Source organism: Emys orbicularis, chromosome 20, assembly GCF_028017835.1.
Source record: "Emys orbicularis isolate rEmyOrb1 chromosome 20, rEmyOrb1.hap1, whole genome shotgun sequence".
Classification (NCBI taxonomy): Eukaryota; Metazoa; Chordata; order Testudines; family Emydidae; genus Emys; species Emys orbicularis.
In genome coordinates this window covers 3,641,734-3,669,356 of record NC_088702.1, presented here as the reverse complement: position 1 = coordinate 3,669,356, position 27,623 = coordinate 3,641,734, and the positions used below count along the sequence as shown (strand labels likewise).

The following is a 27,623-nucleotide window of genomic DNA, read 5'->3' as shown; positions in this document are numbered from 1 at the left end:
GCCAGAGATTTCCTTCCCTCCCACCCCCACCCCGGTGAGGTTAGCCAATGGAGAATGTGGTTTGCGTTGCCTACTTCCATGCTTTGCCACGGTGGGGAAACTGAGGCAAGGGGCAGGGCAACAACCTGGTGTCAGGGTTGTAGAGTGAGTCAGTGGCAGAGCTGAAAAGAGAACCAAGGAGTCCTGCTTCCTGGTTCTGCCCCCACTCTAGCCACTAATCCCCACTTCCCTCCTGGAGCTGGGCCACAAACCCTCTTCAGAGTCCACAGCCTGGTGGGCAGTTCGTTTGCCTCTCCCTAGCGAGCGTGCTCTGCTCAGAGCACCAGCGCCCAAGGTGGGGGGGGTGGAGCCCGTGGCTGTGGCTGGTCCGAGCCGTTTTCTGTGAGGCTGATAAACCAGAAGCGCAGGCAGCTTCCCCCTCCCTCCCCTCCTGGGGGTTTGTCGGACTCCCTGCCCTGCAGGTCAAAACCCCCCGTTTCCTCTTCTGTGCCGGATGAGGTCTGTGCCTTTCCCATTACGGCCTGACTTCCACAGCCCCCGTTGAGTGCTCCCACCGGACAGCCCAGCGGATACAAGGCGGGGGCTTTCAAACCCAGCGGACACCATTATTGCTTCCCCGGGCCCCTCCTGGGGGACATGGGGAAAAGGAAATCTCCCCCCACCCCAAGTTTGCTACCATTGCATTGCAGAGGACAGGACAGAAGGGGTGAGGCAGCTGGAGCATGGGGCGAGGGCTGTGGAAATCCCCCTGTATTGAGAAGTGTTGGGAGGAGGCTGGCCACCCTCCGAGGATGAGGCTACGCAGATGGTCCAATGTCCCTTACATCATTAGCCCCGTGGGTTCAAATCCCAGCAGGTGGCTCCGTTTACCTGCTTTGGAAGGCTAGACCTGAGCTGCTGTTTGCTTGGGGTGGGGGAAGGAGGGGAGAGATTAGCCCTTTGGGGGAGGCACCAAGATCTAAGAATGGTGGTCAGGAAAAGACTTTCTACTTCGCGAACAATGTTGCAAGGTCTTGGTTTTGTTCCGCACCAGAGAGGGAAAAATTCAGAAACCGCAAAATCAGTCCTGAACTAGAAACCTCCTTTCCCAGCCAGGCCGCCTCAGCTTGGAGCCTCCCCCAATGGACCCAAGAGCGACAAACTGGAGTCTCTGGGATTTCTCGAGAGAGCCCTGGAGCACGGCCTGGCTGGTTAGGGTACTCACCCGGCAGGTGGGAAAGCCAGGCACCAGAGCCTTTCCCCACCAAGCGATCCTGGTGTTCAGGGGAGGGGATCTCCTTTCCTCCCGCCTGGACCTGACAAATCTTCCTGATTTGTCACAACCACTAACCCCTTTTGAGGAGTTGGCATTTTTCTGACCGCCCCCAAACCACCAAAAAGAAAGTTTCACTGGAAAAATTCCCAGCCGGCTGTAGCGGGAGGCCCTGGAATGGGCAGTAAAGATCCTGGGGCACCTTCAATAAAAGTTTGGTCCATTGTCACTGGTCAAAACTCCCACCATTGCTGGGAAACGTAATGGGTGCTGGTCTCCACCCCAGAGGGGGCTGCATTTCAGTAGGACAGGACCCCTGTCTAGCATGAGCCACTAGCTAAGGCACTTAAGGGACCTATGTTCTTATCCCTGCGTTGCCACAGTGTGTTGGACCATTCCCTGCCCAGCTCTGTGCCTCAGTTTCCCCCATCTGTGACGCAGGGGCTAGTGCTATTGATCTATGGCTGCCGAGTGCTAATGGGCAGCTCGTAGGATCCTTCTGGATTGAGAGGAAGATTTATTACTACACCCGGCCCATTTGCTCTGAGACCATTTATCCCCCCAGCAACTACTGCTTTGTGCTCCCGGAGTCTCCAAACACTTTACAAGCAGTAATTAATGAAGCCTCACAAAGCCCTGCTGGGGGATATTCTCCTCCCACCCCCACCCATGTCAGAGGGGAAACTGAGGTACGGGGGAGGGGAGGCTTGATTTTTGAAGATCACAGAACACGCAAGCGACAGACCCAGGAATAGAACCCAGGTCCTGGCTCCTGTTTCCCTGGGGGAAGCCTACACAACGCTTAGCCTCTGGGCTAATGGTGGCCTCCGGCCAGCCTGACTCCTGGGTTCCCCTCCTGCTATGTTCCGAGTATTTACACAGCCGGTTCTGGCCTGGATTGTTCCAGCAACCGCAGCTTCAGGCCAGTCAATGCTCCTCTGCTTAGTGGCTGCAACCTCTGGGGAGCTGTCAGGAGCCCGGCAGCCTGTTTGTTTCTCTTCACGCCTCTCTGGGCTACTCCTAGCCACACAGCCAGGGATGGAGAGGGCGCCCCGATGGCTTACTGGCCCTTCTGCTGTAGTGTAACGAAAGAGGAATAACTTTTTCCAGGGAGCTGAAGCACCATGATGATGAGTTGGGCTTCTTCAAATTGCTGTGAGGGAGTATTATACCTGTTTTGTAGATGGGGAAACTGAGGCACAGACAGGCAGGGTCTTGTCCAAAGCAGTCCCATGAGTGTCAGGACTACAAAAACAACCCAGGAGTCCTGCCTGTTCTAACCACTGGACCCTACTCCCCTCCCAGAACTGGGGACAGAACCCAGGAGTCCTGTCTCCCAGCCCCTGCCTGCTGTAACCATCAGATTGCAGCAGCTGAAAACCAAATGTTTTGAGGTTTCCGGAGGAAGCCTGATATTGTCACACACACTTCAATTGAGTGAAAATCCAATTTTTCCACCAAAAAAAGCTTGGAAGGAGGATTTTTAACCAGCCCCAATTGAATTAAATACTTTGGATGAAAAGATTAAAAATGAAAAACGTTTCCTTTTGGTTTTTAAAAACTGGGTGGTGGTGGTGTTATTTTCATATATTTGAAATCTACCACCCACCTTATCTTGTCTCCACTGGAAGGGGCATAAAAAGGGGACACACAATGAGGAGAGAGCAGTCCATCTGCCCCCCCCCCCCAATTTTATTTTAACCTTCCCCTTTTCCTACCTTTCCCAGTGGGGAGAGAAGTGGAGAAAAGTTTTTGTTTATTTGTTGTTTAAAAAGAGCGAGAAACAGAGAGAAATCCCTAAACCAACCAATCTCTAAATGAAAAGTTTTTCAAAATGAAACAAACTTGAATTCGAAAAGGGAGGCGAATTCTTATTGCATTTCAAATGTCTTCAGTTTAAAAAAAAAAAAAAAAGATTTTAAACATACATTGTTGCAATCCAACTGTTTGGCGGGGGAGAGGAAATGCTTCTTTCCACTGAAAAATAGATGGGAAACGTTTTTCGGGTGAAGATTTCCCCCACCCCCTGCTCTGATTTCATCCGAACCAGTTCTCCTTTCCCTGGCGAGAGGGGCCCAGGCACAAGGGGTTAATTCCCTCTGCCTACCCGGCTGGTTCCACTTGCCCATGTGTGTCCACATCGCATCGATATGCTCCATGCGGCTCTTCACAGCCCTGTGCCCTGTGGTCTGGGCTAATGCACTTGGCGTGCAGGCCAAGAGAGGGATAAAATTATTAATGTCTCTGAATTTGAGGGGGGAATATTGATTGGCATGTCAAAGAATTCAATATAGTTCACAGAGCAATGGGGCCGGTTATTAACACGCCTGCCCTCCCCATTCGTGTCAATTTCTGTTTCCATAGCAGCCACTATTCCAGGACCCACCAAAAAAAAAGAAGATACAACGGGCTAATTGAGAACCTGAAGCAAACCGAGGGGCTGCACCGAGAGGAGAGGCCTGTGGGTTAAAGCCGAGTTTAAAGGGACGCTGCTCTAAACAATCCTCGGCTGTGTCTGCATCGAGTTGCTCCTGACGGGTTCTCTGTGGGAATTGAACCTTCTGCTCTGCCTCTGAAAACCAGGCACCTATGCGAGGGGAGTTAAAGGACCAGCTCCACCAATATGGAGGCAGTCAAACCTCTGTGCAACTACTGGAGGGGGACAAAGCTACCCTGCATTCGCATCTGCTATGCCGGGGGGGACAGAACTGACAGCGTCCCTGCTGGAATTGAGCCTGGGATGGGTAGTGGGCTGGAGGAGTGTGTTCATAGCGCCTCTACTGGCTGTCACGCAGAGGGCTTGTTGTAATGCATCGGCAGAGTGCGTCTATTGGCTTTGCCCACCCCAAGCATCCAAAAAACCCAGGTTTTAAAAAATAATTGCAGAGGAGGGTTTGCCGGCTGAATTTTGAGCCATTCGAAGGCATGGTTTTAAGATTTTCTCCATGACCATGAGTGCTACAAACCAATCTATTTAAACAGCTGACACCTCATCACACGCCTCCAGGAGATGGGGATTTATGAGAGACTCATAAAGTTGCAAGAACTGGCAGTGCTGATTTTTGTCCCCTTCTACTGGCCAGACCCTGTCAAAAGCGAGTGGTAGTTCCCAGCTAATGCTCCTTTACCTTCAGTCACAGAGGCTTGTGCCTTTAGATCCAGAGGGCCCAGGCTCTGTCTCCACAGATGACCCATCCAGGGATGTCCAGCCAGAGCTGGACACGTGTCCTGAAATAGCAGTCACCGATGTTCTCAAAAACTAACCCCAGCAATTTGCTTCTATCTGCAAACATGGGGGAGAATGGTTTTTAAGTCTTTTTAAGCTGCAAGCTCATTTGCAGAATCTCCATCCAGGAGTATGAAAGGAACGGGTGCATGAAACTGCAAGCCCAATCGTGAGGATTTTTAATGAATCTGTAAATCTGGGGGCTGTACCCTATGATGGGAGAATTGCAAAAATAGCACCTGTATTTAGGAAGCAAAAAAAGTCATCCAGGAAACTACAAACCCATTGGTTTGACCTCAGTTGTATGCAAGGTCTCAGATCAAATTTTGAAAGAGAGAGTAATTAAAGACATAGAGGTAATGGGTAATTGGGATAAAGTCCAACATGGTTCCACTAACCCGATCTCTTGCTTTGAGAAGATAACCGATTTTCTAGATAAAGGAAATGCAGTAGATCTAATCTCCCTGGATTTCAGTAAAGCATTTGATACAATTGCACATGGGGAATTAGTAGTTAAACTGGAGAAGATGAGAATTAATAAGAGAATCAAAAGTGGGCAAGGAGCTGGTTAAGGGGAGACTACCGCGGGTCATGCTGAATGGTGAACTGTCAGGCTGTAGGTAGGTTACTAGTGGAGTTCCTCAGGGATTGGACTTGGGACCAGTCTTATTAATGTTTTCATTAATGACCTTGGCTCGGAAAGTGGGAGTGTGCTAATAAAATCTGTGCATGACACAAAGGTGGGAGGTATGGCCAATACCGAGGAGGACTGGAATATCCCACAACATTTGGACGACCTTGAAAACGGGAGTAATAGAAATGGGATGAAATTTAATAGTGCAAAGTCATATGTGTAGGGACTAACACCACGAAGGTTTGCTATAAACTGGGGAGGAATCAGCTGGAAATGACAGAGGAGCAGAAAGACCTGGGTGTGTTGGTTGATCACAGGATGACTAGGCGCCACCACTGTGATGCAGCTGCGAAAAAGGCTAATGCAGTCTTGGGCTGCATCTACTCTATTTCCAGTAGAGAGGGAAACATTACTACCATTGGACAAGGCACTGGGGAGACCTCATCTGGAAGACTGTGCGCAGTTCTAGTCTCCTGCATTTAACAAAGATGAATTCAAACTGGAGCCGGTGCAGAGAAGGGCGACTAGGATGATCCGAGGAATGGGAAACCTGCCTGAAGAGAGGAGACCCAAAGACTGTGGTTTGTTTAGCCTGACCAAAAGAAGGCTGAGAGGAGATAAATAACTCCGCTCCCTCCCTGGTGTTTAAGTTAAGGGGCAATGTTGGCACAAGAACAAATGGCTATAAACTGGCCATCAACAAGTTTAGGCTTGAAATCAGATGAAGATTTCTAACAGTCGGAGGAGTGGGGCTCTGGAACAGCCTGCCAAGGGGAGCGGGGGGGGGGGGGCGCAAAAAAAACCTAACTGGCTTCAAGACTAAGCTTGAGAAGTTTATGGAGGGGATGGGATGATGGGACTGCCCACAATGGCATGTAGCTACTCTGAGACTGGTAGGAGCAAATATCTCCAACGGCCGGAGATGGGACACTAGATGGGATGGGCTCTTACTACAGAGAATCCTTTCCCAGGTGTCTGGCTGGTCGGTCTCACCCACATGCTCACGGTCTCACTGATCAACATATTTGGGATTAAAGAGATCCCCCCCTGGTCAGACTGGCAGAGACCCTGCAGGGTTTTCTTATTCCTCTGCCGCATGGGGCACGGGTCACTTGTAGGTTTAAACTAGTGTAAATGGTGGGTTCTCTGTAACTTGAAGTCTTTAAACCATGATTTGAGGACGTCAGTGACTCAGCCCGAGGTTAGGGGTTTGATACAGGAGTGGGCGGGCGAGGGTCTGTGACCTGCGATGGGCAGGAGGTCAGACTAGATGATCACAATGGTCCCTTCTGACCTTAAAGTCTGCGTCTCACATGCTGTCGCGTCATCAGTACTACGGTAATAGCCAGCAGCCCCACAGCAGGACGAGGGCCCCACCGTGCACAAACTGGGCCTGATCTTTGAGACCTCTGTGCCCAGGCCGACACCGAAATGAAGTGGGTTTACAGGCGGGCCGAGCTGCTAGCCGTGTACACAGCTGGCCCGTGTCCATTAACTGCCCCAGGATCGGGACCCCAGTCAGTTCCACTGTCCCTGAGCCAAAGCGCAAGAAGAAAAAACAAGTTAAATTGGAGGATTTTAATAATTGAGGCAAGGGTTTCAATTGGCTAAAATGTTAAGCATTTTTTTTTAAATGGGTGTTTTGACAAGGACTGGTCACAAACTCTTATTTCTAACCTCCACCCCTCCTCCCTGCCCCCACAGAAAGCCGGGTTTCCAGCTGAAAGAGCATTCGAGGAACGTTGGAATTCTGTGGGTCAGAAACCCGAAGGGTTTTCAGCTGAACACGTCAAAAAAGTTTTCGTCAGTTCTGGGCCCCCCAATTGTTTGGTTTCCAATTGCCAAAAATGCGTTTGTTTTTTTCAAATGAACCCCCTTCCCCCCCCCCAATTTTCCACTGGGGTGAGGAAAAAAGACCCCCAAACCTCCCCCTGCCTTTTCTAAGCAGCTCTGACAACAGAGCCCCAGCTGTAAACGCTGCCGCGCGCCTGGAAGCTCAGAGCCGGGCTGATGCTACAAATGGACTTGACCAATTATCTCCCTCCCTGCTTCCCCACCCGGTTCTCGATGCGCTAAGTAGCTCAGTGGGGCTGAAGAGGCCTCTCTGCTCTAATGAGACACAACTTAAGTGGTGCTTAACTGTCCCTGAACAATATTTCACTCCTGGCTTTGGGGGATGGGGAGGGAGAGAGCTCGATTTCTCTAAGGCCTCTCAGCTGGGCTTCGGTACAAACCGCATGGTCCTTATTTAAGGTTTCCACTGGGCTTTTTCCTCCAGCTCTGGCCCCCAGCAGAGGAGAGCAAAGGGGCACCAGTGTCTGAAGGCAGGATGCTCCTTGCTGGCTGCCACTGGCTGCAGGGGGGAGGTCCAGTTGCACAGGGAGGGTGGACGCAGCCGGCCTCGGGAGCAGGGCTGTCCTCGGCTATGAAACCGCCAGCTGCCCTTGCATGGTGAATGCAGGCGGGAGGCCATCTGTCCCTTGCCTTGAGGCCTAGATGGAAGGGTGGCTTTCCGGTGTGGTGGATGTTGGGACTCGGGAGATCTGGGCTCCAGGCTCTGCCCCAGCCTTCCTGTGTCGCCTTGGGCAAGGCTTTCCGTCCCTCGGAGCCTCGGTTTCTCCACCACGGAGCATGGAGATGATCTTTGTCTGTTTGCACTGGGAGGTCTTTGGGGCAGGGTCTCTGTGTCGGGGCAGGGCCCGGATCTCAGTCTCGGTGCAACCATAAGACCAATCTTAGAGTCCCTGGAATATGTCTGGGCCCGGCACCCCGAACGCATCTCCCCTGAGCATTCATGCAGCATCTGGATGCAGCTGTGTGGCCGCTCCCCTCTGCCACCTCGTTCTGAGCCCCCTGCGCATTCGCCTCCTGCTCGGAGTAGCAGGTCCCATTACCAAGAGCCCTCTGTGCTGGCTGAGGGGGTTTCTTGGGGGTCTTTCTGCTGCCAGAGGGGCCACACAGAACCCCTTTGATGGCAAGGGAGCTGGGTGTCGTGGGTCAAAGGTCATGCCAAGGCCCCGCTGGTCGTCTGGGCACGAGGGAGTGCCGCAGGCAGCACGTTTCTGTGGCAAGAGCCGCCTGCAGCCTCCGTGCCCTCAGATTCTGGCTGAATCCCGCTCGGTGGCTCTCGGCCGCTGCCCGCTGGAGGCAGGAAGCCGTGGGCTCCTCTGCCTGACATCGCCTCCTGCCGCTCTGAGGCTGAGGATAGCACCAGTCTGAGAAACCCAACCGCGCCGGCCCCAGATCAATAGATTTGCTCGTTCTTGCTGGGTTTCTCCAAATCCTCTCTCCCGAGGAGGAGGGGGCAGAGAAGCAGGTATGACATGGGTAAATGAGCTTCAGCAAAGGACTGGCGACGAATCCTGCCTACCTTGGGGCAAACGGCGCCCAGCCGGGCCCTCTCATCCCCCTGTAGAACAAGCCAGGCGCTCCAGAGGGCAGAATCCAAGCCAGGAACCTCCACCGCTCCGCAGCTGCTAAAGGCGTTTCCGGCTAGAAAGGCAGCAATCCCCTTCACCCGGGGGCACCCATCGCGTGGCCATCTCCCTGTCTCCCCGGCGCAGCTGTACCAGACCCCTGCATTCCCTGGTGGGTCCCAGGGAGCTGAGAGGGGTTGATGGGTGCCCCACTGCTGGGCGGGAGCAGCTCCTCGGCAAGGCTCTGAGGATGCGCGCCCCTAGCCGGAGACGCTGCCCTGGCACCTCGATCTATGGGCTTTGTACAGCTGGGTCGGGACCTCCTGCTGTGGCCCTGAGTGTGGGGGGAGAAAGGGCTGGGAAGTGGGCTACGGAGGCTGCTTAGTAACTGGTTCCCACAGCTCCTCTCCAGCAAAGCCCCCGTGTTGTGGCCTACCCTGAAGGGGAAGGGGCTTGGAGAGACGCAGTACCATGGAGACGACGGCCCCCGTGAGACAGGACCCGGCGTCTCCTTCCGGCACGTGGGCCATGCCAGGGGCAGCCGAGACTGAAGGTGGGCACTGGCTGCGGAGTCCAGAGGGGAGCTTCCCCGGCGTCTGGAGGCGCTACTGCTGGGGGGTTCCCAGCAAGAAGCGAAGTTTGGATTCGGACCCTCCCTGGAGACCCCGGGACCGTTCAGCTCTCAGGTCCTTCTTCCGGGCTGTCTACATCCAGAGGAGCCGTCTGCAAAACCGTAGGATCCTTCGGCCTGGCTGTGGCAGGCTTGGGCTGAACTTGCTGCTGGCACGGGGCTGGATTTGAACTGCCGGCCTGGAGGGGTTGCATGGGATGCGTCCTTCCCAGGAGAAGCAGCTCCATGCTTAACTGGGCCCTTGCCTGCTTTCCCGCAGTCCCTCAAGCGCCTCGCGCTCAGGAAGGAGCGTGGCAAAGCAGTTGCCGCCTCCCCCGAGCCGGAGCCGGCCAGCATTTGGCTAATGCGGTTATTGGCAAGCGTGCAGGAAACGCAGGGCTGGAACAACGCGGCAGCTTCTGCGGCAGCTTGGGAGCCGGCTTGTTTACTCCGCTGGGTCCTCTGGCTGCTGCTGGAAAGGACCTGGGAAGCCAGACATGGGCCCCAACCCAGGGCCTGATCTTCAGCCACACCCAGGGCTCTGTAGGCCACTCCGGCAGCATAAATGGGCCTTCAAGTGGGTGGAAACGGCCCCTGAGAATTCCCCCCCACCCCCATGCAGGGGTCTCAGATGGTGTGGAACTGGCATAAGTCCCAGCCTCTAGTGCAGGAGACAGACAGTGGGGCCGGCATGACCGAAGCACATGGCATTATGGGTATTCTGTGCATTCCATGGGGTAGAGTGTCAGTTAGAGCAGCCCAGAGGCTGCTCTCGCAGCAGGGGCTGGGCACTGCCCCAGAGTATCGGGAGGACAAAGGTGGCTTCCAGCCACCTTAATCCTGCCCCAAGAAGGGAGAGACTGAGAGCGGCCCCAGATCTGCAGGGGAGTCGGGCCCAGCCCAGTTCTAGGGAGGAGGCCGTCGGAGAAAGGAGCATGGGAAGAGGGCAAAATGGATGCCCTTGGTTTGCAGGGGGCCCAGGCAGAGTCGCAGCCCCCAGCTGCTGGAATAGGGGCATGGGCGGGGGGGAGTATGGCTCTGGGGCACCATGGCACACTAGGCGTCCACTGCTTCCCTCCCAGCGGGCACCTGCCTCACCAGGGCCTAATGCCGGCCCTGCCCATGTCTGGATGCACCCACGCCGAACCTGGGAGGCGACGGAGCAGGCGCCTCTGCCTGGGGCAACCCTCAGGCACCCTCAGCAGGGCGACGGGGGCCCCTTCTCTCATTGGTTGCACCAGGGTGAGCCAACTTCCTCCACTTGACGGAGGAGCCTTTGGCCGCGGGAGGAAACGGTGTGGAAATGGACAGACAGGAACTGACTGGGCGGAGGAGAAGGGGGGGTCTCTTTAAACAGCTCCCCAAAGACTCCAAGACTCCTTTCCCCCCGTTAATTTCCACCATTTAATAAAGGCCAAAGGACGATGAGCCAAAGTGATCAAACCAAACCTTTGCTGGCCCGGCACCCCTGGGAGCTTAGCCGGAACCCCCTCCCCGCCAGGCCAGGGCCAGGAAGCCCCCCACACGAGCCCATTCATCACAGGGCTCTCCGAAGAGCTATTTAGCCGGGCTGGTGGGTAATTGGACCTGATTTAAGGCGTGCTGGGGACTGGGGGCGGTGGATGCTTTTCTAATGGAGCTCAGGCCGGGGCGGGGGGATGGTGCGCCCCGCTGGAATGTGAAAATCATTATGAGTGATTAGAGTTATTAGTGTAAAGAGGAGAGGCAATTAACGGTAGCTTGACATCAATTGAGGCCGGCTAATGTACTTACTAGCTATGAATAGCTGAGAGCTTAGCAGGGCCGCTGCTGCTGAGCGGGGCCTGCTCTCGCCTCCCTCATGCCAGGGAGTCACCCCAGCCCACTGGCGTAACCGGAGCGATGCCCGTTTCCACCAGCTGGGGCTCCGGGCCAGTACGGTTCCTGGTGGCGGGAGCAGGAGGAGAATCGGGGCTTAGGGCAGGTGATGGCCCCTTTCTCTGCATCGTGGGTGCCCGGCCTCGTCGGAAAGGTGGCACAAACACAAGGCCCCCTGCACCGCGGGGCAATATCAGAGCAAGAGCCGTCGGCTTCGCTCCATCGATGCTGACCCACGGGTGGTCGGAATTCAGCTCCCCCACGTCCTTCAGAGCTCACGCGTTTGGAGGAGAGGGTCGCGTTTGGGCTCAGCGGGACCAGAACCATGAGATTCAGCTCCGGATCCCTCTGTCTGAAATGGGCCAAAGCACACCCTGGATCCAAGCCCCCCGATGTCTGGCTGCTGGGAGGCCGTTTCTACCCGCTGGGAGAGATTCTACCCAGCTCCTGCGCTTGAGAAATACACCCCGATGGGGGATCGGCGGGGAAGCTGGCAGAGACGCAGAGCCCGGTCCCCCCACTTTGCATTGGATGCTGCCACTCGCCTCCGTGCAGCCCCCTCGCCCCCCGCTCATCCCAGGGACAGCGTGTCGCATCCGCCGTGCACAGGGGGAAGTGACTGGGAAACGCCAGAGCTGTCCTGAATTCAACAAAGCGGGGCTGGTTTGCAATAGAAATCCCCCCCCCCCTTTCTACACACCTCCCTTGTTCTCCATCAGACAAACCAGTCTGCAGAGTGGGAGACAGGCTGATGGATGCAGCCCACAAGCCCCCTCTTGCAGACCGGTCAGCAAACAACAGATTCACGTCATCTGTAGCAACATGGCTTCCAAAGAACACGTTCCCTGCGCGGCTGGGTTGGGATCTGGCAGGAGCATCGCCCAGGCTGGCCCACAATCCAGCCACACGCTGGATCACAAACCTGCCCCAGCCTGGCAAAGACTCGTCTTGTCCCAGTAAAGCCTATAAGACACCGGGAACACCTGCTATAGTGGTGGTGGAGCGAGAGGAGTATTCTGCCCATCACAGCCCTGAGCCCACCCACTTGTGGCGCTCCAGAGGCGGGGTAGGAGTGTAGTAAGAAGTGAATTGTCGGTGCCCGTGCCGGGGAGTGTCACTGCTGGGCTTTGGTTTTCTCTGCCCTGTGCTTTGAAATCGCCACGCTTCTACCTGGGTGTAAAAGGTGGCCCGATCGGCATTTTCTGCTCTCAGCCTCGTGTTTCACGCTCGCTTTGCACCACGCCCGTTGCACAGCAGGGGAGGAGCAGCCCACGTGAATTTCTGGGCCGGTCTGAGCTTGGTTGCACGAGTAGAGTGAATCCGGGGTGACGCCGCTCATTGCAGTGGAGGCACCTTGGTCCTGATTGTCACTTATATTGAGGACCCGTGGTGTGGCTCTGAGAGCCTGAGGTGCCTTAGAGTGGGTGGGTGGAGCAGTTGCACGCACTTTTAAGGCCGCTTTGTGCAGCCAGAGCGGTGTAAAGGGGCCTTAGGCTATGTGAGAATCAGGCCCTCTGGACTGCACTGGGTGCATCTGGGGTCAGGATTTGGCCCTCCCTCTATTTACCTAGTCGTTGCCTCTAGGAAAGTCGACTGCAGCTGTTCCGTACCTGGGCTAATCCCAGCTGTGCGGCCTCTCCTGTCTGAAGGTGAGCTGCACGTGCCATCTTCCCGAGGCACAAGATCTAGGTGGGACGTGAGGGTCAGTTCACAGGAACAGCCTCATGGCCGGCTGCTTTGCTCAGCCACCTGCGCCTGCAGGATGGGGTAGTTGCATGGGACTCATCTCGCAGTGTGGCCTAGTGGGTAGAGCAGCGGAGTGGGACCTGGGTTCTGTTTCCAGCTTGGCCACTAGCCAGCTGGGTGACCCTGGTCAAGTCACTTCCCCGGGCCGTGCCTCAGTTTCCCCATCTGTAAAACAGGGATAATGACCCTGAGCGCCTTTGTAAAGTGCTTGGAGATGTACGGATGAAAAGGGCTGGGCGAGAGCTAATTGTTGTTATTCCGTTCAGCAAGCGGCTTCAATAAAGCTCTGATAGAAGTGGTTCTTATCATCCGCCGGCGCTGCTCTGTGCATCACAGACCCTGACTGCCCCCTGGTGGGGCACTTTATAATTTCACAGAGAACTGAGGCTCTCAAATTTTCCAGACAACTGTCCCCCTTTCAGGAGTCTGATTTGTCTTGTGTACCCCCAAGTTTCACCTCACTTAAAAACGACTTGCTTACAAAATCAGACATAAAAACACAAAAGTGTCGCAGGACACTGATAGGAAAAAGTTGCTGACTTTCTCCTTTTTACCATCTAATTATAAAATAAATCAATTGGGATATAAAGATTGTACTTACATTTCAGTGTATAGTACATAGAGCAGTACATAGGCCTGGCTTGACAAAGCCCTGGCTGGGATGATTTAGTTGGGGATTGGTCCTGCTTGGAGCAGGGGGTTGGACTAGATGACCTCCTGAGGTCCCTTCCAACCCTGATAGTCTATGATTCTATGATTCTATGCTATTCTATAAACAAGTCATTGTCTGTATGACATTTTAGTTTGTACTGACTTCGCTAGAGCTTTTTATGTAGCTTGTTGTAAACTCGACAAATACCTAGATGAGTTGATGTACCCCCTGGAAGAGCTCTGCGTACCCCCAGGGGTACACGTACAGTGACACACAATCCATTTTGATTTGCAGGGGAGTAGCGCCTACGTACTCCAGTGGCACTAGGTGCTGTACAAACACAGAACAAAAATGGTCCCTGCCCCAAAGAGCTTGCTGTCCGATGGCTGGACCGTTCTTATTACGAATATGGTCACACCCAGAGGCCCTAGCCAAGCTCTATGGCTTTGACTGGGTGTCTACCTGCCAGAGGTTCTTACATGGCTCCCGTCGCCGAAGTATGTGAGTGCCTCTCGATCTTTAATGTATCCGTCCCCTTTCGAATTCCCAGCCAGCCGGAGAGCTTGGAGCTGACAGATCTGTCCCGAAATGGGTTTCTTTAGAGTCTTCCGAGAGTTTTCATCTTGTTGAGACTTTCTATACTAATCACCTTTACTGTGAATAGACTGTCCTCCCTCTATGAGCTCAGCATCATCACCGCTGCTTGACAGGTGGAGAAACTGAGGCACAGTGGGGGAAGTAACTTGCCTTGGAGCACTCATTGAGTCAGTGTTTGATCCCAGGAGTCCTGGCTCCCAGGCCTATGCTCGGACCACCCCTCTGTCTGTCCGGCAGTCCTGACTGCATCCCTGGCACTGCTTTGCAGTTTGCTGTCTGGGCCACCAGATGTTGCTGTTCAGCGGAGAGAAATATCTGCTGGGAACGCTGCCCCTTGCAAGCCGCCCTGCTTTGCTCCAAGCAAACCTGGATCATCCCACTCTCCCGACAAGCGCGCTCACCCTGCTCTCGCTGACACCGCTTCAGCAGAGCTGCTCCCGATTTACACCAGTGTAAGGGGAGAATCAGAGCCCAGAGTATCCTCAGCCCAGAGCCTCATTGGTATTGAGGTGCCTGTCTTCCATGGACAGGGTCTTCCGTGGACTCTTGAGCCTCGCAGGGTGAAGGAAAAGCCCCTGGCTTGCTCCCCCATTACCCACCAGCTTGCACAGTCATTTTACATTCATGCAAAGGGGGGGCGCACAGCTCCCCCCGTCTGGCTTGGGAGCATTTACCAGCCACAGCATGAGGGCCCGATCCTCACTGTCACTTGTTTTGTGCCCCCTTGGTACTGCCACTAGGGTGTAAACTCAAATCAGGTGCAGGGCAATGGAGAATCGGGCCTGCTTTGCCCTGGCGTGCATGATTTTACAAGGTGCATCGGGCCCTATGTGTTTTTCAGCCTGTCTTTGACCTGGAGCGGAAGCAGTTCTGCTGGGTTTGAGAACAAGGGGATCCAAACACTTGTGCCCCAGCATAAAAAAACATTTCTTTGGGCAACAGGTCCAGCGTGCAAACAGACAGGGAAGCCGGGCAAGGAGCGGAGGGCTGAAGAGCATCGGAAGTGCCAACGGGGAATCCCCGAGCGGACGTGTTCGGAGTGGAGTTCTACCGGGCTCCAGACTGGTCTGCGCTTCCCTCGGCGAGCTGGAGCTACGTCGGACGTCGCTGCTGATGACACGTGCAGATGCCGCGCTGGCGGAGTGGTTAATAACAATGGGGCGGGGCCGTCATCTGTATCGCTCGGTAAGATGGGCCCCTTCGAACGCAGTGTGTTTTAATGCAGCTAAATGTGGTGTCCTGCGGTCTTTGCTCCTAGATATACAGACCGGGGGACTGGATCCTGGAAAGCAGGGACGCAGAAAGGGTCGTAGCGAACAAACGACTCAACATGAGCTTAGGGGCGTGGTGAGGAGGAGCAGGCTGCTGATTTGACCTGTGTATATGCCGTTGGGATCCTGGAATACTGCGTCCAGGGCTGGTGTCCGCAGCGTAAAAAGGATGTTGGAAAATTGCTGAGGGTGCAGAGAAGAGCCACAAAAGGGATCCGAGGCCTTTGCCAGTTGCTCCGCGTGTGGCTTTGGGCTAATTGTGTAGGCCCAGCTCTTCCAAGGCATCTCAGCGCCTAACTTCCATTGGGTTCAGTTGGGCATTAGGCGGCTAAATACCTTTGTGCCAAGTTTTCCAAGACTCTGCTTGGGTAATGGGGCCAGCACCCGCAAGGGCTATGCCTTTAAAAAAAAAATCTGGCCCTTCATTACCATAAAGCACCTGAAACCCCCTCCCCCTTTCAGGCCAGTGCGTCTGGATGATGGGCTTAGAGAGCAGCCGGGGGGGGGGGGGGGGGCATAGGTCTTAGCCCCTGGACTACCCCAGGCCTTGCATTCACTTCTGTGTTCTTAACCCAAGGTAAAAGCCCAGTGAAGCCAAGGGAGACAAAGCGGGGCCCGCAATATCTTCTAGGGGACCAACTTCTGTTGGGGAGAGAGACGAGTTTCTGCTCGCAGGCTCGGCTTTTGAAGGCATTGTGCAGGTTTCCTTTGAGGCTCAGGACTGAGAGGTCAGATGCGGAGTGATCACTCCGTGAAAAATGTTCACCACGGGGGACAGGGTGTGTTTGTCTTTTATCCCTTTCCCACCTGAGTTCATTCGAGAGCCTAGTGATTGCCTGGTTTCACTCACTTAGTTGTTATCGGGCCATTTCGTGCGCTGCCTGAGGTACCCCATGTTGTGAGAGGCCCACGGATCTTGAAGGGGGTGTTGAAAATGTAGCAGTGGGGAGTGTCTGCAGGTTTTGTATCTGTTTTTCTGGAAGGGACCCAGAGTGGGACTCACCCATCCCGTCTCTAAAATCCTGGGACCCCTACGGCTACGACCACACTGCCTCGTGACGATAAGGCGGTTGCGGTCGTGGCTTTAACATGAGTGAGGTCGAATGAAGCCCGAGTCCTTAGCTCGTGTGAAAGCTGCAAACTGCCTCGTCTTCATTCGGGCTTCACCACGTGGGCGCCGACCCATCCTGTTCCCTAGTGAGGACGCAGCCCTGGGGGGCTGGATCCTGGCCACAGAGCTCTGTGGGATGGGTTCTGGTTTAACGCTTGTTTTGCAGCTTCTATTTCACACAGCTGGTTTCTTGCCAAAGAAAAAGTGATGTGTATGCATGGTTTTTTTTTTCCTTCTTCCTCCAAGCCCAGCGCCCTTAGTAGTTTCCTTGTCAAAACTTCCTGAGTTGGTTCCCAGCCCCCTTCCTGCTCCCTCCCCCTCACACTGAATGGCCCCTCCCCGCCACAGCCTCCTCTGACCCACAGACTCAGCTCCCCCCTGCCCCGAGCAGGAGACGAGACCCAAACCCAAAAGAGGGCTCGTTGGTTCTTTTTTCCCTGGAGAGGGAAATACATTCTCCCTTCCTAATCTTTTTATCCCCTCTCCCCCCAATTCTTTCAGCTGCTTCGCACGGCCCGTCTGCTCCCTGCTAGAGGATTTTTTGGGAGGCTGCCGGAGATACCTTGCCCGGGACAGAAGAAAGGTGAGTGCTATGGGGTTTGCCCACAGCTGATTGTTGGATGGATACAGATCGGGGACTGTCAGGGCGCTGATCACTGGAATCCGAGCACCAAAAGCCGAGCCAGGTGCCTGAGTTACAGAGGTTGTTTACGAGAGATTTCAAGGGGCATCCTGGAGCAGCCTGCTTTCTACAGAGGGGCTGGGGGCCGGGGCGCTGTATTGCCTCTGATGTTACAGCCCAGTATTGGCTGATAACGCCCCACAGGGCTCCTCTGAGCATCCAAGGTCCAGCATCTAGGTAGCTCTATTTCCCCAAGAGCTCTGAGGCTCGATTCTGGTCTCCGGTGTAAATCTGCGGGGGGGTGTCAAGAGTTGGGGCCAGATTCTGCTCTCAGTGAAATCGGTGCAAATCTGGAGTAATTCTACGGGCGTCAATGGACATCGGTTCAGGTTCTGTTCTCCGTGACAGTGCCGTGAATCCAAAGTCAAGCTGGGGGGGCGGGAGGGGGCAAAGGAGGTCGGTCCGCGTTCGGCTGTCGGCGCTGTGGGTGTAAAGGCAGAGTCACTCTGCTGGAGTCTGGTAGGGCTGCTGGATCGACACCACGCCAGCGAGGGCAGGAGCAGCCCTGTGGTGCTGGAGCTGAGACCTGGCTGGCAAGGGATTGGCAGAGGCTGGGTTCTGTGCGGAGGGACCCGGCGCGGGAGCCTGGAGCCGGGGCAGGTGGCTGGCCAATGTGCGGGGAAGGGGGGTCAGGCGAGTCCAGCAGGGGGTTCAAAGAGAGGGACTCCCTCACCCTCTGTGTCCTGCTCCTCCAGATTTCCTCCTTCCTGACAAGTCCCGGGAACAGCTGGACGAGCCCCCAACCTGGCCATTGTACCTGTTCCTGCGAGCGGGCCCGTCTGGGGAGAGAGGGGCGGGGGAGGGGGGATTAGAGCAGAATGGGTGGGGGTTCGGGGCGGAGTGGAAGTTGGATGGGGCATAGCAGGGCGGGATGGGATGTGGGGAATAAGGCATGGAGTGGGGTTTTGGGGGGGGACAGTGGGCTGGGCTGATCTGGAGTAGGGCATGGGAGCTGGGCTGGATAGGTGTGGGGGGAGCTGGGGTAAAGACTAGGGGCTGGAGTAGGGTATGGGGGCTGGGCAGGCTGGCTGGGGTCAGTCTGGGGTGGATCTGGGGGCTGGGTGGGTCTGGGGGCTGGAGTGGATCTGAGGTAGGTGCTGCATGGATCTGGGGCCTGGGTGGATCTGGGGCTTGGGTGGATCTGGGGACAGATCTGGAGTGGGTCTGGAGTCTGGGGTGGATCTCGGGGAGGGTCTACAGTGGATCTGGGCACTGGGTGGATCTGGGGTAGGGCCTGGGGGCTGGATGGACCTGAGGACTAAGTGGATCTGGAGCAGGGGCTGGGCTGGGACCAGGGCAGGGCAGGGATGGGGCAGGCCAGGTATGATCCCATCTAACCCCATCACAGCACAGGCTCCACTTGTCCCGCCCTGAACCGCTTGGGTCCCGAGTTGGCCAGCCCCCAAGAGGGCTCTGGCTGGGGCTGTAGGGCCGGGTGTAGCCTGGCTGGGCCAGCGGTCTCCTGGCCAGCTTGCCATCCGCTCAGCCCCGGGAGGAAGCACGTCAGTGCCTGTGACACTGCAGCGGAAACTGGAGGGGCAGAGATAGTGGCTCCTCTCCGGGTCCCTGCGCTTTCCCGGGACAGAAAGCCCTTAAAGGGACATCGCGAAGGGCTGGAGAGAGACACTGGGTCTCAGGACAGCCCCCTTCCCACCAAAGCAGAAGGGACTTGCACAAGGTCATACAGAGAGTCAGCATGAGAAATGGCAACAGAACCCAGGAGTCCTGGCTCCCAGCCCTCCCTGCTCTAACCACTAGACCCCACTCCCCTCCCAGGGCTGGGCTAAACCCCCAGAGTCTGGACTTCCAGTTCCCTTCACTATCCACATCCCCCTCCTTCGCAAAGGGTGACGTTTAACTTTGCGGGCGAGGGGACAGCCTGGTCCTTGTGGTATTTCACCCTGACCAAGGCAGTGCGATACCCGAGCGAAGGCGCCTGTGATGCGGTGGGGGGTGACATCCGTGGCTCGCGCTGCATGCGGAGGGAAAGGTCACCACGGCCGTCATCCCGCCTCCTTTTGAGCCCGTAGAAGGGAACGTGCTGTGTCCCGGATGCTCAGCGGATATGCCTCCCCAGCGGGTTCCAGACACTCAACGTCCACCCCTGTGCGCTGGGACTACATTGGGGTGGGGATCCTAGCATAGCACCTCCCCTCCCGGGATCTCAAAGCATTTTATTTATGAGCTAATCCTGCAAACCTGCTCAGGAGATGCAGGCGTTACCGTTTACCCCCATTTTACAGAGGGGGAAACTGAGGCACAGTGCAGGGAGGTGATTTTGCCCAGAGAGTCAGTGGCAGAACAGAACTCAGGAGTCCTGGCTCTCAGCCCTGTGCTTTCATCACTCGATTAAACTCCTTCCCCAAACCGGGAATGGAATCTAGGAGCCCTGCTGCCCAGTCGTCTGCTCTCACCATTAGTCCACACTTCCTCCAGTAGCTGGGAACAGAACCCAGGAGCAGGGGCTCCCAGTCTCCTGCTCTACGCTCGGAGATGGGCTGGTGGTTAGAGTGGATGACCGAGACAGGCAGCCTGGGTTCTGAATGGCTTTGGGAAGGGAGTAGGGTCTAGTGGTTAGAGCGGGGGGGGGGGGCTGGGATCCAGGACTCCTGGGTTCTCGCTCCAGTTCTGGGAGGGGAGTGGGGTCTAGTGGTTAGAGCAGGGGAATTGCGAGTCAGGACTCCTGGGTTCTATTCCCAGCTCCGCTCTTTGACCTTGAGCCAGTCACTTCCCTGTCTCTGTGCCTCAGTTTCCCCATCAGGGCAGAACTGACCCCCTCCCACCAGGGGGATCATGTTGAGGCTTTAATCCTCACTCCCCACCCAGAGCTGGGAATAGAACCCAGGAGTCCTGATTCCCCCGCCCTTGCTGTGACCACTAGACACCTCTCCCTTCCCAAAGCCATTCATAGAACCCAGGCGTCCTGATTCCCAGTCCCCTGCTCTGAGCCCGCCTTTGGGGAAGGTGAGGTGCAGCAGTGATGCGAGCTAATCTCCCCCTGCCCACCGCCGCACCAGCAGGCCAGAGCCGCGACGCCACCTGGAGCATCCGGCTCCCAGCCCCTTGTCTAACCACTAGGCACCACTCTGCCCTGTGACTCGGCCTGCCCGGATGTCAGCGGAAGGGGCGGCAGCCCAGGGGCTAGGGGGTGCAGACCCTGCCGGGCAGGCATGTGACTGCTCTGCTGACTGGAGCGTGGCTTAAAATAGCTCCAGAGGCTTTGAACCCTTCTGTGGCGTGGCCCGGCCCGGCCCCACGTTCCCTCCAGGGCTAGAGCTGCCTCCTTCTCCCAGCGCTGGGAGGGGAGTGGGGCCCAGTGGCTAGAGCAGAAGGGGGCTGGGAGGCCGGACACCTGGGTTCTGTGCCCAGTGCTGAGAGGGGAGTGGGGCCAGTGGCTAGCGCAGAAGGGGGCTGGGAGGCCGGACACCTGGGTTCTGTGCCCAGCGCTGGGAGGGGAGTGGGGCCCAGTGGCTAGCACAGAAGGGGGCTGGGAGGCCGGACACCTGGGTTCTGTGCCCAGCGCTGGGAGGGGAGTGGGGCCCAGTGGCTAGCGCAGAAGGGGGCTGGGAGGCCGGACACCTGGGTTCTGTGCCCAGCGCTGGGAGGGGAGTGGGGCCCAGTGGCTAGAGCAGAAGGGGGCTGGGAGGCCGGACATCTGGGTTCTGTGCCCAGCGCTGGGAGGGGAGTGGGGCCCAGTGGCTAGAGCAGAAGAGGCCCGGGAAGCTGGACTGAAAGGAATATGGTGCTAGGGCAGCGGACTCAGAGCAGGACTCCTGGGTTCTACACCTGGCTCTGGGGTGCACAGCGAGCTGGTTACTAGCACGGAGGACTTGGCGTGAGGATGCCCCGGGGGGAGGGGTGAACGCGGTGTAGGGCCAGAGAGGGATGTGGCCGTCCGCACTCCTGCAATCCGCTCCTTGCCCTGCGGCTGACTTGTGTGACCTCAGCCACATCGCTTCCCCACATGTGCTGGCCCCTATAGGGGCCACCCTGCGGCAGCACCCACCTGCCCCCGGGCAGGTTCCCTGCGGCGCCCCTCCTAGAGGCCTTGGGGGTCAGTCTCGCCTCCGGGCTTGGCTGCGCTCTCCGCCTGCAATGGAGGAAGCAAGGTCAAGCGACGGGTGGTGGGGGAAGGGGAAATGAGCGCGGGGCGGGGCTGGGTGACTCAGCCTGCGCGTGCGGAGAGGCCCTGACATCACCCTGGACTCACCCCGGAGGAATGCGGCGCATTGTTCACCGCTCTAGGGAGACACCCCTCCTGGGAGCGCAGCTGATGCTTATGCCAGTGCCTGTGACCCACACGCCGAAACCCCTCGGCCGGGGCTTTTCCTTCATCACACATTGTTATTATTGGCCCAGTGTCTCTTCCATGACCAGAGTCTTGGGAGTTTGGGCAGGCAAGGGCCTGGTATGGGAGATAGTGTCTATCCCCCGCCCCTATTTGTGAGATGTCCGTGGTATATCTTGTCTTTAGTAAGGCTTTTGATGCTGTCTCTCGCATTACCTTATAGACAAACTAGGGAAATACAACCTAGATGGGTGGGTGCATAACTGGTTGGAAAACCATTCTCAGAGAGCAGTTATCAGTGGTTCACAGTCATGCTGGAAGGACATAACGAGTGGGGTCCCGCAGGGATCAGTTCTGGGTCCGGTTCTGGGTCAATATCTTCATCAATGATTTAGATAACAGCATAGAGACCACGCTTATAAAGTTTGCGGACGATACCAAGCTGGGAGGGGTTGCAAGTGCTTTGGAGGACAGGATTAAAATTCAGAATGATCTGGAGAAATCGTCTGAAATAAATAGGATGAAATTCAATAAGGACAAATGCAAAGTACTCCACTGAGGAAGGAACAATCAGTTGCACACATACAAACTGGGAAATGACTGCCGAGGAAGGAGTACGGCAGAAAGAGATCTGGGGGTCATAGTGGACCACAAGCTAAATACGAGTCAACAGTGTGATGCCGTTGCAAAAAAAGCAAACATCATTCTGGGCTGTATTAGCAGGAGTGTTGTAAGCAAGACACGAGAAGTGATTCTTCCGCTCTAGTCCGCGCTGCTTAGGCCTCAAATGGAGTATTGTGTCCAGTTCTGGGCGCCACATTTCAGGAAAGATGTGGACAAATTGGAGAAAGTCCAGAGAAAAGCAACAAAAATGATGAAAGGGCTAGAAAACACGACCTGTGAGGGAAGAGTGGAAAAAACTGGTTTGTTTAGTCTGGAGAAGAGAAGACTGAGAGGGGGCATGATAACAGTTTTCAAGTACATAAAAGCTTGTTACAAGGAGGAGGGAGAAAAATTGTTTTCCTTAACCTCTGAGGACAGGACAAGAAGCAATGGGCTTAAATTGCAGCAAGGGCGGTTTAGGTTGGACATTAGGAAAAATTTCCTAACTGTCAGGGTGGTTAAACACTGGAATAAATTGCCTCGGGAGGTTGTGGAATCTCCATCATCGGGGTGTGGAAGTAGAGCAGGTTTTTAAGAGCAGGTTGGACAAACACCTGTCAGGGATGGTCTAGATAATACTTCGTCCTGCCATGAGTGCAGGGGACTGGACTAGATACCTCTCGAGGTCCCTTCCAGTTCTGTGATTCTACGATTCTATTGACCTGGGGCAAATCTATTGCTTCAGTCCTGTTCCCTATCTGGACAACGGAGATAACGCAGTGATCCTGCTTCCTCCCACCCTCGTCTGTTTACACTGTGAGCTCTTTGGGTAGGGGCTGTGTCTTGCTCTGTGGCTGTGCAGCGCCTGGCACAACGGGGCCCTGATCTCAACTGGGGCAGGGACTGTCTCTCACTGTGCAGAGCCTGACACATGATGGGGTCCTGGTCTCCACAGGGACTGTCCGTCTCCATGTGTCTGTGCAGCGCCTGGCACAACGGGGCCCTGATCTCAGCTGGGGCAGGGACTGTCTCTCACTGTGCAGAGCCTGACACATGATGGGGTCCTGGTCTCCACAGGGACTGTCCGTCTCCATGTGTCTGTGCAGCGCCTGGCACAACGGGGCCCTGATCTCAGCTGGGGCAGGGACTGTCTCTCACTGTGCAGAGCCTGACACATGATGGGGTCCTGGTCTCCACAGGGACTGTCCGTCTCCATGTGTCTGTGCAGCGCCTGGCACAACGGGGCCCTGATCTCAGCTGGGGCAGGGACTGTCTCTCGCCGTGTGGCTGCAGCACGCAGCATGATGGGATCCAGCTGCAGTCGGCTTTCTTAGCAGCTGCTCTGCCTGAAACAGGAATGACAAAGGATTCAGAGACTTTCCTTCTTAGGTCCCGTCAATACTAATGAAATAAGTTCTAGTGATGCTCTTTATAATGGGAAATAGAAACCTATTCATCACACCAGTAAACACAGTGGCGATAACATTCGCCTAGTGCTCTGGGAACACGCTAGACAATCAATAGATGCTTTTTTTCTTTGGTAAGTGAATTTAGTGCTGGACTTGACAGATGGATATTGCTGTGCCCACGCTTTAGGGAAACAGGCACTAGGCAGGCTCCCCAACTGCCCCACACACGGCTCGGGGGATGGAATGCCTTCCTGAACGGCAGCACCCCTTATTCAGGTCCTGAGCACCCCCCACTCAGTCCCAATCCACAGCCCCACGCTACTCCACACACGCGGCTCTGCTATCGCCCTCCAGTGCCACCCCCCGTTAAACGACCCCTGAGCTCCCCTTCCCATGCAGCTCTGTTGGTGTCCTTCAGTCCCACTCCGTGGCCCCCCTGCCATTCCAGTGCTGGGCTCCCCACACACCCAGCTCTACCAATAGTTCTCAGCCCTGACCCCCAGCCTCTGCTATTCCAGACCTGGCAATAGCCTCCTGCAACCCCGGGCGCATCCCAGTCGGCTGCAGACCGTGCAGCAGCCTCGGTGCAGAATCAGCTGGGTCTGGGTGTCAGTTTCCACCCGTTTTTTAATGTTCTGTTTTTCACACGATCGGATTTCGAATGTTGTGCTCTGGCTCTGGGGCGAGACAGTTACTCGTCTGGGGCCCGGGGAGCAGATTTCCCAGGAGGGGGGTCGTGCCTGGTGGTTTCAAAGTGTCACCAGGAGTGGGGAGCGAAGCCAGACAGGCCCGATTCAGGAATCTCTCTTGTGGTTCCCATTTGCCTTTTATGACTTTCCTGGCTCCTTTTGGTTGCCAGCCTGCCTGGCTGTCTTTCTCGCCGGTTTCCAGTGTTGTTGTGGTTGTGTGGGTCCCAGGATATTAGAGAGACCGGGGGGGGAGGTCGTATCTTTTCTTGGACCAACTTCTGTGGGTGGAAGGGACACGCTTTCGAGTTTCACAGAGCTCTTCTTCAGGCCTGGAGCAAGTCTCCGCAGTGTGTGAGCTAAACACAAGGTGGGACAGATTGTTAAGCATAACGGTTTCACACATGCGGTAAGAGGCCACTAAAAACGCAGTTGACCAATGAAGGATTAGCCCGTAGTAGGGTACGCTGCCGATTGTTGTGATGAGCTAGGAAACCATCCTGGGTTTTCGTCTCCAGTAGTTATGAATTTAAGCTCCCGGGCACCTCTTGGGCAGGTTTCCTTTGAGGACGAGGACTGAGGGTATGTCTACACTGCAAAAACGCCCCTGCAGCAAAGAGTCTCAGAGCCCGGGTCAGCTGACTTGGGCTCACATGACCGGGCTACAAATAGCAGTGTAGACATTCCCGCTGAGGCTGGGCGCTGAGACCCTCCCCCCTCGCCAGCGGTCAGAGCCCAAGCAGGACGTCTACACTACTAATTTTAGCCCCGTGGCGCGGACCTGAGTCATTTGACCCAGGTTCTGAGACTCGCGGCTGCACGGTTTTGTTTTTTCTTTTTTTGCAGTGTAGCGGGACCCTGAGAGGTCAGATATGGAGTGATTGCTTTGTCACCTAATCTATCTATCTTGCATTTATCCTACTCTCATCATTGATTCTGGGCACCTCGCGTGTCCTCTCCAATATACCGATAAGGCCCATTGATCGCTGTCCCTGTTGGAGTTTAGCTGCCTTTGCCATGGGGAAGCGTAAGGTGACCGTGCAATTTTTATGTCTCACCCTGAAGCTGCTGAGTGAGGCCCATGGCGTTCTTGTTTCCTTAGGCAGTGAGTTCCACAAGTGCTGGCCCGCTTCTAGGCGAGATCTGATTCCCATGTGCTTGGGGGTGGGGTTGTAGAGTCCATCATTTCGACCAGTACCTGCCTGTTCCCCTCAGCCCCCTGAGATGGTGTGTTTGGTGTGTGTATGTCAGGGTGATGTGTGATGTACTTGGTGGGGTGTGTGTGTGTCAGGGATATGTTTGGTGTATGTGTGATGTGTTTGGTTTTGGTGTGACTGATGTTTTGGGATGAGTGTGTGTGTGGTGTCTCTGATGGGTGTGTGACATTTGTAAGGTTGTTGTGTAATGTCAGTTTTGTGTGGTGGTTGTGTGATGTCTCTGGTGGGTGTGTGATATCAGGGTGTTGTGTGATGTTTTTGGTGGGTATGTGACGTGTATAAGGGTGGTGTGTGTGTGTGTGTGTGTGTGTGTGTGTGTGTGTGTGTGATTTGATGTATGTGGTTGTGTGATGTCTCTGGTGGTTGTGTGACATGTGTAAGGGTGTTGTGTGATGTGATGTGTGTGGTAGTTGTGTGATGTCTCTGGTGAGTGTGTGATGTGTGTCAGGGCATTGTGTGATGTCAGGGTGTTGTGTGATGTCTCTGGTGTTTGTGTGTGACAAGTGTAAGGGTGTTGGGTGTTGTGTGATGTCTCTGGTGAGTGTGTGATGTGTGTCAGGGCATTGTGTGATGTCAGGGTGTTGTGGAATGTCTCTAGTGTGTGTGTGACGAGTGTAAGGGTGTTGGGTGTTGTGTGATGTCTCTGGTGTGTGTGTGACGAGTGTAAGGGTGTTGGGTGTTGGGTGATGTCTCTGGTGGGTGTGTGACATGTGTAAGGGCATTGTGTAATGCGGTGTGTTGCAATGTGTCTGGTGTGTGCGTCTGCTTCCCCCATGGCTCTTTCCTGGCCATGCGCCCCCCTCTCCGCTCGACTAAGGCCGTCTCTTCCTGACTTTCTTTGGCCAAGAGCCCTCCGGGTCGGACCCCAGTCAGGAACATGCCCCTTGCTTCACCAGTGGCTGGGAGCATGTGTGCATGCGCCTGTTGGCAGGGTGCCCGGCTGGACTCTTTCTCCGTAGGGCGTTTGTTGGGCGTGTGTCTGACGGGTGAGTGTGTTGGGTCTGAGGCTTGTCCCCGTGTGACTCTGTTTGCACGGTGAGGTCCTTCCCGTGTGTGGCGGTGTGTCTGTGAGGGGGGCACGCAGGGGTCTGCCCGGGGGATGTGGGCTGTTGTGTGTGTTATGGTGTACCTAGTGCATCTGCAAAGTGGTGGGGGGGGGGGGGGGGAGGGGAGCGCCCCTGCCCCCTGGCCGCAAGGAGGAGTGTGTTTCCCGGCTTGATCCTGCTCTTTTCCTGTCCCTCACCCAGAGGAAGCTCGCCTCTAGCTTCCAAACTCCCTCCCTGTCTGCGCGATAAACAGCAGCTCTGCTGACTTGTTTCTGGAGAGATGGAGCCCCGTGGGAGGCTGAGAGCGCCAGGGAAAGCTTGGAGCACGGGGCATTACATGCCGCCCGCCAGCTGGCTGGCAACACTCATTTCTAGGGCGCTGGGCCGAGCACCTCAGCCCCACCTCAGAAAACAAAGCTCCTTCTCTTGATTAGGAGTAATCTATGGCAGCAGCTACAGGGCACCGACTGAGATCGGGCGCCCGGGGCTAGACAGACACAGAGCACAAGACAGCCCCTGTCCCAAATTGCTCACGGTCTGGATAGGCCAGCTAGCCAAAGGAGGGTTTAATACCTCCACAAATCCATAGAGTGGGGATAAGAGCCACTTAGAGTATGTGTGCCTCAGTTTCCCCACCGGTACAATGGGGATAATGGCACTGCCTGCTTCACAGGGGTGTCATGAGAATAAATCCATTAAAGACTGAGACAGCCAGATACTACAGTAATAGAGGGGACACACACACACACACACACACACACACACACACGCACGCACGCACACACACACACACACACACACGATAAGATGTCATTATAGTGGCACGCATGATTCCACTGATACGAATCTCTGTCCTTTTCAAGGTCCCCGCCTGACCCCCCGAGAACTAAAAAAGAAACTGGAAGTTCATGCAATAAAATCTGTCTCGTATTTATTATCGCTAAAGTTGATCAGGCTAGATAAGAAAAGAGACAGATTGCAAGTGCTTCTGGGGTGTGGCCCGGCTCTTTATTCTGTGTTTGTGCAGCCCCTCATACCACGGGGTCTTGGTCCGTGACAGGCGTTGCTTTCCTCCCGGGGCAGGGCTAGCAGAGTTGTTATTATTAACATATGGATCCATCGCCTGACACATTTTGATGAGTCTTCAGATTTCCCTGCCAACAATTCCAGCTGATACTTTGTTTCTTATTATTCCCTTTGGCTCCAAAAATTCTACATTCTCCCATTAATTCCAACTGTGCTTTTCGGAGGGGGCGGAATTGGACAAGAATTTGGTTTCTTTTCTCCCTCGTGTTACAAGAAAAGAAAAAAAAATTGTGC

General features: G+C 55.4%; 1 protein-coding gene across 1 annotated transcript in view; it reads left to right on the top strand.

Moving 5' to 3' along the window:
• The first annotated feature begins 16,887 nt into the window (after positions 1-16,887).
• PEAR1 (platelet endothelial aggregation receptor 1) overlaps positions 16,888-27,623 on the top strand; it is a 55,976-nt gene continuing 45,240 nt past the window's right edge. Inside the window, exon 1 of the mRNA XM_065420192.1 lies at positions 16,888-16,955. The gene's annotated coding sequence lies outside the window, so the exon portion shown is untranslated. The remainder of the gene's footprint in view (positions 16,956-27,623) is intronic.